Consider the following 17,437-nt stretch of genomic DNA (forward strand, 5'->3'; position numbering starts at 1 on the left):
GCCCAAGCTACTCAGCACACGCGCGTGCACACACACACGCACATGGGGCTCTGTCCACAGAAGTCTTACTGCTGCACTAGCAGGAAGAACATGGACTAGGGTTGTAGACAGCTCCCTCGGCCTTCACAATGAGCGGCCCACCTAGCCTAGGAGGGTCCCAGCCTCCCAGGAAGGCGTCCACAGGCAAGTCAAAAGCCCACAGATCTGCTCAGGCCACATGGTCCTCTGTCACATATTGGTCCTTTATCTTATAATGGCAAGACTTATAGTCATTCCCTTTCTTGCTTCTCTAAAAACAGAAATTTATTTTCTGTGATATCAAGATTAGAAAGCAAAGGTTGAATAAGCATCTCAGAGTCTAACTCAGGTAAACATTTATTTTCTGCCTGAGAATTTTTCCTGCTGTTCACTATGCTCTTCAGGATCCCTGACATCTTTTCTACCTGCCACTATCCCAAACAGAGGCACCACAACTGAGAATTCAATTATTCTAGCATTTCCTACCAGCTTCCTGGTCTTTAATCTCTTGTTCCACATCAATGTGCAAGAAACATTCCAATAACATCACCTTCACCAGGCTCAAAAAATCTATGAGAACTCTTCCCATGTTGAGTACAAACACCTGTGCTAGGTTTTAAAACTACATTACCAGGGGGATACAGAACAGTGCAGCTACTATAGAAAAGCATTTGGCAGTTCTTCGATATGGTAATATGACCCAGCAAGTCCATTCCTAGGTATACACCCAAAAGAAATGAAAAGACAGACCTAGACAAAAACTCGTACACAAATGTTCAAAGCAGCAGAATTCATATAACTAAATGCCCATTAACTGATGAATGGATAAACAAGATGTGATATACCAATACAATGGGATACAAATGGCAATAAAAAATAATGAGGGGGTGACAGACGCTACAACGTGGATGAACCTTAAAAATATTACACCAAGTAAACAAGGCTAGTCAGCAAATACCACATATTGTATGATTCTATTTACATGAAATGTGTGGAACATGCAAATCTTTACAGACACAAAGAAGATTAGCATATGCTTTGGGCTGAGGGAAGTAGGGGAAGAAATAGGGAGTGCCTGCCAACATGGATGGGGTATCTTTTGAGTGATGGAAATGTTCAGGAGTTAGACTGCGGTGATGTTTGCCCAACTTTGTGAATACAGTAAAACTCACTAAATTGTGCACTTAAAGTGGAAGAATGATACAGTATGTGAAAAATTTCAATAGAACTATTTTAAGAACCCACTCTGATAGACAATTCTGTTTCCAGCAAGACGGAAGGCTAAAAGAACATGAAAACTTTCCAGTAAAGCACCTAGAAATGCTTAATAAAAAATTTTTTTTAAATATTTTAAATACACAACTCAGCTTGCAAGAAATAAAGGGAAACTCCCAGAGGTAACTTAAAATCACAGTTGAGACTGTCTCTGCTGGGAGGGGATGAAGGAAGGATATCTCACGAACCAAAGGCTGGAGTGTTAGGGTTCACACCTGCACAGGACATGAAACCTTTTTATGCCTTAAATGTTTCATAATAATTTTTAATTATGAAGGTATGAGGGTCCCCTTTCTACCCAAGAGCTGTTTTGGGAACCTATTTGGATATAGGGTCTTTGCATAATCAAATTCAGATTACTGATATTCTTACATGAAGAGAGGAATTTGGACACAGAGGTAGAGACAGTCACACAGGAGGAAGAGGCCATTTGATGATAGAGGCAGAAATTAGAGGACCCTGGAGGACGCAGCTGCAAGCCATGGAATGCCAGGTCTGTCAACAACTCCCAGGGGCTAGAAGAGGCATGAAAGAATTCTTTCCTAGAGCCTTCAGAGATTATGGCCTGGCCAAAATCATGTTGTTTTTCTAGCCTCCAGAACTGTGAAATAATACATTTCTCTTGGTTTAAGCCACCAAGATTGTGAAAAATTGGTTAAAAAAATGAAACTAATACAATGAATATAAAAAAAATAGAAAACACAGTGAAAGTGATAGAGAAAATATATACCAGGCAATTACTCATCAAAAGAAAGGTAGGGCATCTCTCTTAATATCAGATAAAACAGAATTTAGGGCAAAAAGCTTTATGGGGATAAATACAGTCATTACATAATGGCAAAGTAACAATCTCCCAAGAAGCTGGAAGAATTTTAAACTATCATGCACGTAGCAATATGGCTTCAAATTATATACAGCAAAAGCTGACACATTACAAGAAATATCAACAAAAGCACAATCATAGTGGGAAATATTAATACATCTTTGAGTACTCAACAGATTAGAAGGACAAAAATTTAGCAAAAATATAGAGGAGCTGAACAACAAAATTAACAAGCTTGATCTGATGGGCCCTGCCCCTGACTTAATAAGTCCATGTTCTGTAGAGGGCATATGGACCATTTAAACAATGGACAGGCTACAGATAAGTCTCACCCTATCTTACAGATAATCTCTAAACATAAAGCAATTTAAAAAAACAGAAACCAATGGTAAACATAACACAAGGAACTCACACATCTTGGCAATTTCAAAAGTCTTCTAAAACAATCATGGGTCAAATAATTGATCATACTGCCATTAGAAGATACATGAAACTGATAGGACTTTGAGGATAGTGCTAAAATAATACTTGGAAGGAATTATATGAATGCACATATTGGTAGAGGGGAGGAAAGGCTGATAATTAATGAGGTAAGTATCTAATCCAAGTAGTAACTAAAAGAAGAAAGGAAACCTAAAAAAAGCAATAATGAACAAAAGAAAAAAATGTAATCACACACACACACACACACACACACACACACACGCACGCACGTGCAAGAAAGACAGCAAGGATGGAAGGAAGAAGTAAGAGGGAAGGAGGGAGGGAGGAAAGAAAGGGAGAAAGAGGGCGCATGCGTATTCGTTTCAGAAAGGATTTATATTTGTCACAGAAGACAGAACTCCTAGGGCCCCCAGTATTTTTAGGGGCCCAGGAAAATGTTTAACTTTCTTTTAAAATCACAAAAATGCAGTCATATATCATAATTTTTAACATTTTTATTGAGGAAGAAACCCAATAAGGCCAAAGTTGCTAGGGCCCACAGAAGTCACGATGCAACCCCGACCCTCTTGAGTTTATAATTTTATCCATAAATGACAAGGCGCCTGAAGCAAGTAACAAGATGTAAGACATGATTTAGAAATTTTACCTGCAAGGTAGATAGCACAAAGACAGGCCCCAGGCACTAACAGTAATGGCCAGTACTGTTTATTGAGCATCTATTGTGTGCTGGGCACCCTACTAAGCACTTTACATATACTCATTCATTATGTCATCTGATCTCCTGACAACCTCATGAGGAAGGTATTATAATCATCTCTAGGTGACAAATGAAGACACTGAGTCTGATAACATAGTGATTTCATTAAGATTCCATGGCTGGCAAAGGAAGGTAGACCTGGGTTCTGGATATAATTAGAGATATAAGGGAAGATACACCTGGGTTCTGTATATAGTTAGAGATATATAGGAGGATAGACCTGAGCTCAGTGACACATAAGGAGACCAGTTACAGGGCTTTTGCAGCAGTACAGAAAAGGAATGGGAGGGTCCCCTTTAAGGTAGTGGTGGTGATCAAAAGGAGAGGAGAGATTTCAGAAATATTTAATAGATACCATCACAAGGCAGGAGACAGACAAGTGTAGGGGTGAGAGAGAGGCAAGAAGTGAGTGAGCCTGAGATTTCCAGTGGAAGGACTGGGTGGAGAAACCGCTCTCAAGGATAAGCATACAGAAGAAGGTTTGAGGAAGTCCATTCTCTGCATGTTGGCACCCATGGGACACTGACATAGGATCTGATGTCCAGTGTGGGGCTGAAACACATGAGAATGGAAGTTCAGATGGTTGAGAAGGCCCCAGATATGAACTTGGCATCATTGGCATGGAGGAGGTGGTAGCCATGATAAAGGATGGGGGTTGGGAGGGTGAAAGTTGAACAGCAAGATGGGAAAAGACCAACAACACTCAGAAAGTGTTCTCTGACCACACTCCTCAGATATACTTCCACCATCTCTATGGTAGGAATAGCATACTTCAAAGCTTATTTCTTCTCTGCTCTCAATGCATGTTCTGTCATCAAAGCTACATTTGAAGCTCAAGACTTCAAGGAACTGAGTCTTAAAAAATTACAGAAACATCTCAATATGAACCAAGTGCTTAAACTTCTTGTTTGTCTTCATAAATCCATTTGACCACTCTCTCTCCACTCAGTGATGATTATTGTTTCAGCTTTTATTTTTCAATGCTTTTATATCCATTTTCCTATATTATATGAAGGGTAGATATGACCCTGATCATTTTAGAGATGATGAAGGCTCAAATGGATTAATTATTTGACCATCCAAAAGTAATGGAGACAGAATACAATGTTCCTTCCAACCCTCCACACACACAAATGTTCTATCCAAGAAAGTCTGTAGGAAAGAAGAGACTGGCATTGAAAACATAATGACGAATAACGAATAAGAGGTAGAGAGCTCATAAAAAGAATATGGACCTGGCTGGTGTGGCTCAGTGGATTGAGCACTGGCCTGCGAACCAAAGGGTCGCCGGTTGGATTCCCAGTCAGGGCACATGCCTGGGTTGCAGGCCAAGTCCTCAGTAGGGGGTGCTGGAGAGGCAACCACACATTGATCTTTCTGTCCCTCTCTTTCTTCCTCCCTTTCCCTCTGTCTAAAACTAAAATAAATAAAATCTTTTAAAAAAAGAATATGATACAGCAACAAAAATGAATGGCTTACAGATAAATGGGAGAATATCATAGACTCAATGTAAAGCAAAAAGTAAGCATCAAAATGCATTTAATTCCATTTATACAAAGTTTCATAAACTAATCAAGATATACTTTAGGGATATAAACTTATGTAGTCAAACTATGAACATCCACAAAAAAAGAGTGTATTATGACTGGGGAAGGATGTACGAAAGAACTTAAAAGTTCTGGTGATGCTCCATTAGAAAGCTGAGAGGTGGCTATGACTAGTAATGATATAATTATTACCTGATATGTATGTAATATATACAATCTGTGAACTATTGCATAATTCAAAAAAAGATGATTGAGAGAGCACCAACAGTGGGTTTTTCTCTTTGTCTTATGTACTTCTGTTCATTCACCCTGAGTTTCCCTTTTCCTTCCCCAGTACTTGCTTCCTTTTCTTACAAGCCACAAACTCAGCCTTCTGTGGTTCTCCTACCAGCATGGAGCCCAAGAGTCAAGGGGGGAAACTATTGGAATGGGACAGAACTGGCCTTCAACTCAGCAGCTTCCGTGGAAAACACCTGATTCTTCTTCTTATTTCAGCTGTGTAGTTTGGTTGGCACATCTTCTTCCCTTGATGGTACAGCATATCTTTTGTCCAGTCTAAAGAGATAGCTTCCAATCCCAAGTCATTAAGTGCTACCTTGGAGCTAAAGGGCATCTAAACTGTGCTTGCCTAGCGTGCTCCTGTGGGCAACCTTTCCAATACAGGCAAAGGGGCTACTAAGGGGAGAATTTATTAAAAAATGGCATAGGAATTAAGACCAGGAGTGCATGCTAATCCTGCCAAGTACACACCCGGGAATGAGGGCTCCCAGTGAGATTTTGTTCTCCTTCCCATGTCATTATTCTATTATGAAAGTCACCCACTTTAGCAGCCTTAAAAAGATCATTCCTCACAGTGTGATATGACAACTAGGAATTATATGTTTTGTGGTCCATGTGTTCCCATTTTCCCCCCAATTTAATCTGCCAGAAAGCTTCAACAAGGCAGCGAAAATTTTCACTGGCATTTTAATGTGCTTATTTAGCAGGTCCAGGAAACTGTTGGCAAAGATAAATAAGAGTTCAAGATCACCAACAAGGCTCAAGTTGGTCTTCACTTTGCTGGTAAAAGTTGCCATAGGAGCGAGTTGGGATGACTCCATGAACCAGGGAGCCTTCTTTTCTGAAAGAGCCCTTTGCCCTTCGGCCAGAAGTAGTTGCAGCTGCTGCAGACCACATGAACTTGTGGGCATGGAAGTCGCAATAGGCAAAAGAAGGAAGCAGCAGTAAAGAAGCAAAGAGGGAAGAGAATGGAGTGGCTGCTTGGCACCAGCCTTGGAGGATTCATAATTCCCTTCCTCTGTGTCATGCACTGCCTCCTGGGTTATCTTAGCTGAAAACTGCAGAGCCAAGGGGTGTTATTGGACAAGAAGTTAAACATAAAGGGGGGAAAAATAAATTGAGGTCAGTCATCTCATAGCTCCTATACTGAATATTCTTCATGTTTCTCTCCATATCCACTCTCCATCTTTTTCCCCGCTGCAGGCCCCAGGAGTGAGACCTGTATAGACAGCATCGAGGTTCCCTTGCTTTGGGTTGGGTTCAACCAACAGGTGACACTCTGAGGAGACTGATGGACAGAAAGAGAGAGAGAGGTTGGGTATTTATTCCCTTAGCTCCTACCCGATGGGCAGTGGTGGTAGAGGCTGCATTCTTCCACGCCCCAGCTGCAATGAGGCAGCCCTCACCTAGGCTTCACCAGGGTCACAGCTAAGCCCCCTCCTCTGGCCGCTTCAGCACTTGGCATGGCAACTCCTTCCTCCCCTTAGAGTAAATCACAATTCCTTGTCATTCTTTGCTGATTTCCCTTAACTCTGCCCAAACCTTTGTATTTAAATGCTTTGCTATATTTCTTTACTCACCTCTTCTAGTGTGCTGTTTCCTGCTGGGATCCTGACAGATAGAACATCTTACCTACCCCTGTGGGAGGACTTCTAGGTGTTCTCCTTAAGGGCAGGGATGTGGTCACCTCAGTGCCTGACACATTAAAAGGTCTTAAAAACTGTTGAGTATATGGATGACAAGAGATAAGATCTGGGAATTGAATTTGGAGCCATTTATTATAAAGTGATGTCAAGAAAGAAAATTAAAAATCCATGATAAAAACACCTACAAGGAGATGAGGGGTAAGACTACTCTGATAGTATATTTATATTCATAAAGAAGAAGTCTGCACTGACAAATGTCACAGGCAAAGCAAGCCTGGAAAAGGTCACTTGCTTTGGAGGTGAAAAGGGTCCTGGTGACCCTGGAAATGGCCATGTCAGGAAAGTAAGTGCTTCCAGGGTGCTAAAAAAAAAGGCATCATGTCTGGTCTGCCCGGAAAAAGTCCAGCCATTATTAATATAACAAGAATGGTTTGCATGACATCAATGTAACCTGGTAACCAAAGAGAGTGGACTGGAATGCCCATGCATGAACAATGACAACTTCACTGTACTAGTCAGTAGGGGCAGTAGATGCCATTGAGTGAGCATGTATATACTGTGTGGCCAACTCATTCAAAATGACTGAGCAAGTAGAGCAATGAATATGCATCAAATTTTGCATTAAGCTTGAACATTTCTCTGTAGAAACTATTCAGACGATTCAGAAGGAGTCAGGTGTGGGTAATTGGTGATTGGAAGCTTCATCACAACTATGTGCCTGCTCATGCATCACATCTCGTGCAGAGTTTTTTGGCAAAGACTCAGCCCCCCTACAGCCAAGATTTGGTGCCCTGGGATTTCTGGCTTTTCCCAAAACTAAAATCACCCTTGAAAATAAAGAGATTTCAGACCACCGATGAGATTCAAGAAAATATGACGGGTAGCTGATGGCAACTGGAAGAACTGTGTGAGGTCCCAAGGTACCTACTTTGAAGGGAACTGAGGTGTCATTGTTCTATGTACAATATTTCTTGTATCTTCTTCAATAAATTTTTCTATTTTTTCATAGTACATGGCTAGATACTTTCTGGATGACCTCATATATGCTGGGAGGTGAGGCTCTAAAACTTTTTTTCTCAAATAGTAGTCCAATTTCCCAAACGTTAAGTAATAAAGAAAAAAAAAACCCTCTACTTCTGAAATTTTAGAAATTTCCTTCCAGTGCAGAGTCAACATATAATATCTGCACAACATCCCACGTGGATGATGGAGCTCCTTTGTGTCCACGGAGCCTGGAGAGCTGGAGGTGCACATGCTTGATACCTGCACAGCAAGACTAAATCACTCAGCTCATGTCTGTCTCTGGTTGGGCCCAAGCTACGAAGGCTTCATAGTGCTGACAAAAGTAAACAGCCAAGGTTCTAAGTCAGCTCCAAGCTGCCTTCCCATTTCCCTTCACACAAATAAGGACATAAGTTTTTCCAGGGACACAGTTTAAAGTTAGGAGTTTAGAGGCAGCTGGCATTATTCTTTCAGGAATAGGGATGGTAGTAAAAACAGACACACAAACTCCAGAAGAGATAGAGACCGCATCAAATACAACCTGAGGCCTTGTCAACTCAGGAAGCTTCCCATTGGCTCAGCAGCCACAGCCCAGTATGGGGAAAACCACACACACACACACACACACACACACACACACACACACACACACACAACACCAGAGAGTTGTCATGTTGTCATGTCACAGGGCCTTTAGCTGGACGGGCATGTGTTAGGTGGTCTCTGCAGAAGGCCCAACTCCTCCTAAAGGCCCAAGAGCCCCAGGGAGCCGCACAATGCTAGAGCATTTGGAAGTTGATGAAAGTTATAGACAATCAGGGTGTCATAGCCATAAGCTTAAGAGAAAGCAATAATTCCAGGTTTATTCCTGGCCAACTTCCATGTCCATCCAGGAGAGTGCAGAGCCTTTCTGAGGAAGCCAGCCTCATAATAGAGATAAATAGGCCATCTGAGGAATGTTTGAAGAGGGGCCAAGAAAGGACTTATCCTACCAGCTAGTAAAACATACCGAAAAGCTATAATAATGAAGATAGTGAGATAATGGAACAGGAAATGACAGGCAGATCGATGGAACAGAAAAGCTAGTCCATAAATATTGCTGAAAGAGGGACAGGATAGTACCATTTTGAATACAAATGTTAGTGATAATTAATTAAACTGACAAATGTTCGCTAGATACAAAGCACTGTACAAAGCACTTTCATTATAATATATCATATATACAATATTTGCTAATAATGTTAACTGTATATATTTGTGCTAAATATATATGTTTAAATTCACTTAATTCATATACATAATATTTTTAAAGTCATCACTCAAATGCCCCTTGGTGCTAGTTCCTACATCTCTTGACTCTGTTGCTCCCTATTCCATCCCTCCTGCCACCACCTGGATTCAAGCTCAAGTCATTTCTTCCTTAAGTTATTGCATTGACTGCTAATATTGTCTTCAGAGTGAGCTTTCTCAGATGCAAATCTGATTACTGCTTGCTTGAAGTTCATTAGTACACTCCTTCTGCCTATGGGGGAAAGAAATCCAAAACTTTTCATGTAACATGCAACGCTGCTCATTAGCTGACTCCTTGCCAAGCCTCATCCTCTGCCTCCCCCTCTGCTTTAGAGACCCCACTCTCTTCTGATACTTCTGAAGCTGCTGCCCCTCAGTGCAGCTGTCAGTCATCCTTCCTACTCACCACAGTTCTGCGAACCCCTTCTGAACGTCACCCTACCCAGAAAGTCAGATGCTGCTCCTCGGTGAAAAGCTCACCCTCAGCATTGCTCATATCATATTACATTTGTCCTTGACTGTTCACTCCCAAGAGCACAGACCTCTGTGAACAGGAAGACATCTCTGTGTCTTATACATGGTCTGGAACAGATTAAGCACCTCATACATGACGTACCATAAATGAATGGCTGAATGAGCAAAGTGAGAGGATAAATGAAAAAATCAATGAATGGGGGCATTACCAGCTGGACTGGCCAAATAATATTAGTATGTTCCAGGGCTAATACAGAAATCTCCTGGAGACAGCCGAAATTGGTAAGCATGCTTCATGAACTCAGGTCAAATTGTTATTGATTCCCCAGTTCTTATGTTAGTACAATGATCTTGACATTTGTTGACATCTACATTATGATGATTTTGACATTCTCTGTCCTATATCCTCAGTGTTTCCAGACAAGATGGTCCAAAGGTTACATTAGTCTTAATATTTTGAATGAAGTCATAACAGTTCAACTTGGTGAAAGAGAACTGAGTAACTTGTTCCCCAAGTCTAAGACCAGTAGTACACCTGGGGTCCAACTCAGAATCCTGAGTTGGAAGGAAGGAGAGGTCAGCTGGCCAGACTCCTCAGATCTGGTGCAGGAATTCCAGAGAGAGGACACCCAGCTTGGATTGTATTCCTCCCAGAATAACACCACCTTGCAGAGCAGGGCATTCTTGATTTACAGCTCAAATAGATAAAATTTCAATAATGTGTAGCTCAGTTTCTTTTATGTGGTGGCCTTATTTCCCTCCTCTATATCTATCATGTATATAATTACCCTTTCATGTAATTCTGAAATATAACAAGACATTATCATGACCTGTCCTTATATCTTCTTTTTCCCAGGCTAAACATATCTGCTCTTTCAACCATCTTTATATGATCATGTTTTCAAATTTTCCATGTTCTTAGTTTCTTCAGGCTTCTGTAACAAAATACCATAGACTGAGTAGTTTAAATAATAGACATTTATTTCCCACAACTCTGGAGGCTGGGAAGTATAAAAACAAGGAGATGGCAGATCTGATTCTTGGTGAGGGCCCTCCCTCTGGGCTATACAAAGCTGCCTTCTCACTGTGTCCTCACATGGTGGAGAGGGAGCTGGCTTCAGGGTCTCTTCCTCCTTTTATAAGGGCACAAATCCCAGCATGAGGCCTTACTCTCATGAACTCGTCCAAACCTAATGACCTCCCAAAGGCCCCACCTCCTAATACTATCACAATGGTGGGTTAAGGCTGCAACATAGGAATCTGAAGGGGAACACAAACAAGTAGTCCATAATGCATGGTCACTCACTGCAGAATTCTGTCCTAGAAGACAAAGCAATGACTAATAGGTCTTTGGATATGTACTCCCCACCTCCCACCCCTCACCCTTCTACCCGCTACCGGAGCCCAGAATATTGGAAGTGCATTTTTGTCCATTAACCAAACTGTTCATGCAGCATTTGCAGTTCCAAGAGATATGAATCATTGTTATGTGCTTGAAGTGTCTTTGGAACAAACTGTCCATAAATTTTCAAATTGCAGTTTTATTCAAAATGATACGTCTTACATGTATTATGAACTTTATATTTCCTGGAATCTTTCTGCAAAGATCATTTAATTTGTTCCTCAGAATAGCCCCAACCACATTCAGCAGATGAGAAAAGGGAAGCCCAAACAAGGACACACAAAAAATGTTCCTGAGGTCACTGAAGACAGTCAGAGGTGGATTTAGAACCTGGGTCTCTATTTCAGGTTGCCAAGCGTGACTTCAGGAAATGCACTCTCAGATTTCATGCCACTGTGATGAAGAGGATTAAAAAGGCCGTTCTCAGGGCCCAGTTAACACAGGCACACGCTTCCCCCTGTGAGGAGGTGATAAACACAGAGCCCCGGCCTGGCCCCCTGCTCTGGCTGATGCATCCACCTGAGTGTGTAGGCGAAGAGACTATTTCTAACAAAACAAAGACTTTGGCAATCGTCAGGATGGCTTGGAGCTGGTGGATGAAAGATGCTGGCTGCAGAGGTTAATTGTGTCACTTAGCCCCACATCACTTATAACATTACCGAAGGGGTGAAAAGCTGACCTACAGCCAGGTGGGAAATGTGCTGAATTGAAGGAAGGCTCTGCCAAGACCCAAGAAATGTGCTGGAGTCAAATGTGCAAGACACTGCAGACCAGGCTGTGGGCCACAGTCACTCAGTACATGCTTGGCCCAGTAGCCCTCAGAGGAAACCTCTGCTCCTCTCTCCTCATGCCCCAAGCCCTAACGGAGGGGTTAATGAGAGGGGTTAAAGAGCAGGGAGTGAGGGCGGTGGAGGTGCAACCCTAGCCTCCATCAGATTTTGCAAAAAACATGTAATTTTTTAATATCATGTGATCTACAGATTTAGAGTGACAACCACCATGTCATGTCATAGAGGGTAAATTATGAAATCAGAGGAGAGGTTAGAAAGGATGAAACATAACAAAAATGAACACGGTAGGAAAGTCTTGCTACTTCCTTCAGCCCCCAAAATCGTCAGCGTCACCTTCTGTCCACACACACACACCCACCACCACCACGACCATCCCTAATTAATTATTAGAACTTGCAAACAATAAAATACCTACTCTCAAAGAGCTACTCGAAAGCACCAAAAGTTTTTTTAAAAAAAGCATCCAGTTCCTCAAAAAGTGTCTCTGTTGACAAAAATCCCATTACATATTGGGCTGGCCAAAAAGTCTGCTCAGTTTTTTCCATAAAATAAAAGACACATTTTTCATTTTCACCAATAACTTTGTTAATTTGGATATTTTGAGTTTGTTGGCTATTTCCTGTGTGGTATAAAGTTGATTGCTTTTAATTAATGTCTCAATTTGATTGCTATCAACTTCAACTGGTCTACCTGATCATGGAGCATCATCCAGCAAGAAATCTTCTACACAAAACTTCGCAAACCACTTTTGACATGTTTGATCAGCCAGAGCACCTTCTCCATACTCTGCAGAAATCTTTTTTGTGTGTTTCAGTTGTGTTTTTATCTTTCTTGAAATAATAAACCATAATATGACTAAAATGTTGCTTATTTTCTTCCATTCTCAATATTAAAATGGCTACACAAAAATTCACCAATTTAGATAAGTTTTTTTAATGCATGCTGATATGACAACTGTCAACAATACAATCTAACAAAATTGTTTTGAATGAAGTTAAAGACAATTAAGAGCTACTAGAGCCAGCATACAGAAAAACTGAACTTTTTGGCCAACCCAATATAAGTAAATTTACTCTTTTAAGCTCTTCTCCAAGGGGATATATGAGATTTCTGTTCAGTAAATATATAATTTCTGCCCTCCACATCCCTAGAAAGAGTACTCAATGGATGTTGGGCCTGACCGTCTCTCTGGGCAGTGTGCTCCGCCCCCCACCCCTTAACTTTGGGCCTGGCCACAAGATGTGCCTTGGCTAACAAGGTACTAGTGGCTGCGTCATGAGCAGAGGCTTTAAATGTGCCTGCACTGTAGGTGTAGGCCTCTTCACCCTGGCGTTATCACAACAACATGCTTGCATGGCCCACTGGTCCAGTGAAGATAAGAGACAAAGGTGGAGACAATCTATAGTTTAGAACCAAGCCCAGCTAAACTCAGCCTGGACCAACTTATCCAAAGACACACAGGAGGAAAAAGAGTCTCAAGAATAGCTTACTTTTACAATTTTGACCTGAACAATGAAGAATGTTGGACATTGGTGCCATTTGTTCAGATGGAGAAGTGCAGGAGGAAGAGATTTTGGCTGTAAGTGGATGTGACACAGGATCAAGAGTTTGGCTGGGACATCTTAAACCGGAGATGCCCATGGCACATCCAAAGGGACATGTCAAGCACATGATAGGGGATGAGGTCAGGCTTGGAGATATAAAATTGGAATGCACCAGTGTCTAAAGGGGATTTACAGACATATTTCCTGAGGAGTCACCTAGGCAACACAGATGCACAGAGAAAAAGGAAGCCTGAACACTGAGCCCCAGGCACCGCATCAAGAAGTGGGGCCAGCAAGAAAAGAGCTGAGAAAAAAAAATTGAGAGGAATGTAGATGGAAACCCCAGAACTGGTGGCATCTGAGAACTGCCCCTTGGATTTGATAAGGCTGAGGCATCAGTGAATGTTTCAGGATGAATTTCAGGAAAGTAGAAAACCCAGAGGAGGCTCAAGAGAGAAGAGGTGAGGAAATAGAGCAGCGTTTAGAGGAAATGCTTTTAAGGAGCCTGCTGTGAAAAAAAAGAGAGAGAAATGTGGAGCTGCTTCTATTCTAGGGATCATTATGTTAAAACAATTACCCTGACAGGAAAAAAAAAAATACATAAGTAAAGCTTGGCACGGGCAGGACGTGTTTCTGTAGTTCCCAGAGCCTGCTCTGCCCTGGTCCGCCAAGGGCCTCAGACAGATGCCTGCGACCAAGCTCACACGTGTGAAATGGGGACCTGAACTGAAGAGTGTCTGAGACCTCCTGTAGCTCTCAGGTTTCATGCTCCTGTCTCAGCAGCTCCAGTGTGAAAATATGACAGAATGAGGACATGAGCAACAAAGCACATCCGTCAGTAAACGAAGAATGTGGAATAGCATGACTGCGTCAGGAATCAGTAGATTTCCAAAGCTGTTTGTCACCGAGGTTTTATGGTTCTGTGTGACTCATGCAGTGGGAAACTGTGAAGTCTCAGCACCTGACTCAAAGCTCAGAGCCCTGGGCATCCCAGCAAACCAGGAGACGGCAAGTGAGAGGCAATGGTCTTCCTCATCTGGGCGGGCCCAGAAGGCAATACAGACACTAGATTAGGATTTTTCCACTAGATGTACAAGTGGTAAAATCCAACTTCTTGAAAATTTGAGAGATTTGGCAGAAATGAAATAGCCCCCCTTCCACCCCGAACAAATATGAAATGACCAAATACACAAAAACGCACACTCTCATGATCACCCAGGGCCACGCCAGTCCTCCGCACACTGCAGTGTGTGACCTCCACACTGTGGCCAGGACAGACCCGGCCGCAGAATAAATACTCCCCGGGGTACAAACCTACTCCTGAGCCCCAAACGGCCCACTCATTTTACATGTTCTCTAAACAGAGTCACTGTCAGCCTCATCATTCTGCCGGTGGACACTCAGGGAAAGCTGACTTCCCCAGAGTTCCAGGGCTACCATGTCACCGCGATCCCCAGGCACAAGGCATCATCAGACCAGAACAGATTTCTCCATTGTACTCTCCCCAGTTCTGACATGCTCCTCGCCATTCCATGGGGCTCAGTCACTTCTCTTGCTGAAGGTCCCGGATGAGAAAACCAAACAGCAGGCACAGGAGAGGTAAGTATTCCGTGGAGACACATATGGCCTGTGTGTCATGGTTAACAGACCTGCCCGGCTCAACCTGGCGGCTGCAGGTTTATGCAGGTGAATGAGCAGAACCGTGTGGATAGTTCCCTAAAGAGAGATTAAACTCAGTATAATAGATCAAAAGAAAACGTGGCCATGCCCCAGTTATTCTCTACCTCTCAGAAAATGTCTTTATGGCCAGGGTTTGTGGAAATAATCTACAAAAACACCCTGAATTTACTCTTCTTGGCTTAAGAACATCTGGAAGCCTTGGGGGGTTAATGACCCACAGAACAAGTGCATCCGAAAAGGCCCCAACATTGCAATGCCAGTTTCCATTTCCAAAGAGCTGCAGTGAATGCGCATATAGGTGAAAAGGATGTTCTCATTGCTCCTAGTTCTGGCAACAGGGCCACTCTGACCAGCATGTGCCTGTGAAGCCCAGGTCAGGGCCAGAACATTCAGGAGGTGTGAGACAAGCACACCTGTCCAGGTGCGCAGGGGTGGGTGGCACCACCAGCCTTGTCTCCCTCTAGAGAGTTAGCAGGAGGTGGCTGGGTTACACAGTACTCATTTAACTTGGCCTGAAGGAGCACTTTAACTTGGGTTGTATTTATTTATATCCCCCCTTCTGCAAAAATAACAGTAACAATATTAAAGCAAAAATGAGGAGTTACGAGAACAATGAATGAGAAGTGACAAAACTAAATCATGGATCAATACTGCCCTCGTTTATGATCTGGGGCAGGTATAGGTGGGTATAGGCAGCAATGGGCAGAGTGTACAGGGCTCTTAAGGATTGCCCAGCCACTCCCACCTGATGGGGCTCCAGTGACCACAGTCAGGGGCTGGGCCCCGCCCATTCTGCCCTCTCTCTGGTTCTGACCTGCGGCGGCGTCCCGCGCCCCAAACGGTCTGTGAGGCTCTACGCTTCCCTTGGCTGCAGCTCTGGTTCCAGCTGCAGACACAGTGGAAAGGCTTGTTACTGTGCACCGTTCCCTCTGCTACGCTGGACACAGACTCCCGCTCAGTGCCAGTTTGTTGCATTACTTGACACTGTGCCCATCTCCTCCATGCTCTGCGGGTCACAGGCCTCTCCATCTGCCCTCCTGGATACACTTACACTTTGCCTGCCATCCTCGGGGTCAGGATCTCAGGGTTCCAGTGTTAAGTAAGTCCCCATAGTTGGCCATATAACACTAACCTCAGTGATTTCTGTCTGTCTCTCTGTATCATTCTCTTTTTCTCTGTCCCCGTCTTAAACTCTCAGAGCCTCGGTTTCTCATCCTAAAAAGGGGGAATAATGACTATAAGCTCATACAACATGACATACGCTTAGAGGGCAGCACCGTGCTTGGCAAACAGTAGGGCTCACATAGTGAAGACGCTCTTATTCATTGCTGGTAGGATGTAAACTGCATTCATTTCAGAAAAAAGTTTAGCAATTTCTGGAAAGGTTACACATAGTATTGCCACATGATCCTGCAACACCACTCTAGATATATACCCATAGAGGAAAAAAAACCTGTGTCCACATAAAAACTTACACATGAAGGTTCACAGCAGCATTATTCATAATAGCCTTGACAACATTATCCTAAGTTAGAGAAGCCAGACCCCCCCCCAAAAAAGTATTATATGATTCCATGTATATGAAATGCCTAGAATAGGGAACTGTACAGACAAAAAGAAGAAAAAGGACAAAGAGACAGAGAAGGAGGAAGAGAAAGAGAAGAAGGAGGGAGAGGGATGGAGAGGAAGAGGAAGGGGAAGGAAAAAGAAAAGGAAAAGGAGAGGAAAAAGCAGGAGGAGAAGAAGAACAAGATGAATGTTGCCAGGGTGGATAAAATGGGCAGTGACTGCTAACGGTAATGACTGTTTCTTTTGGGGGTGATAAAAATATTCTAGAATTACATAGTGGTGATTAGTATACTTGAAAAGGGTGAATGTCATGGCATATTAATTATATCTCAATAAGAATGATAGAAAAATGAAAATAAGTAAAAGTAGATATGCAGAAAAAAATAGTAAGAACTCCATGACTCTTCAGTGAACTGTCTTCCATTTCAAAATCACATGGCCATCGAGCCCAGAGCAGCTTCTCTGCGCCCTAACGCAGTCGGCTAAGACAGAAATAGAAAAGGCCTACTTCCACTTTTGGGTCATGTATCTAGCTCTCACCCTCTCTCTATCTACAGTTTATCCATCCACCCATCCATCTTAGTTCTACCTCATTGTATTTCTTTTCTTCTGCACGGTTCTCTAACTGCTGTGTTTATCCTGCTTAATTCAGTTACTATTGTCAAATAAATTAGAAGCAGTTTTGTGTCATGGCTACACATACAGACACAAATTTTCTGATCTTCAGGAGTAATTAACCACTATAACCTTTCTATTCCATTGTCTGCAGAGGAATAGGCTGCAGACCAAAAAATATCTCAGTTATGTTTTATTTTTTAAAGGTAGAAAAACTCACTGTCCCTGTAAGAATAAAGGTCTGCTGCCTCTCACTGCCCATAATTGCTAATGGTGAGCCA

General features: G+C 42.6%; 1 protein-coding gene across 3 annotated transcripts in view; it reads right to left on the reverse strand.

Annotated features, from left to right (window-relative positions):
- GALNT17 (polypeptide N-acetylgalactosaminyltransferase 17) overlaps positions 1-17,437 on the reverse strand; it is a 413,010-nt gene that overhangs the window by 265,720 nt on the left and 129,853 nt on the right. The gene's annotated exons all lie outside the window — the stretch shown is intronic.

Source organism: Pteronotus mesoamericanus, unplaced genomic scaffold (assembly GCF_021234165.1).
Source record: "Pteronotus mesoamericanus isolate MK-2021 breed Mesoamerican mustached bat unplaced genomic scaffold, CSHL_Meso_final scaffold_167, whole genome shotgun sequence".
Classification (NCBI taxonomy): domain Eukaryota; kingdom Metazoa; phylum Chordata; class Mammalia; order Chiroptera; family Mormoopidae; genus Pteronotus; species Pteronotus mesoamericanus.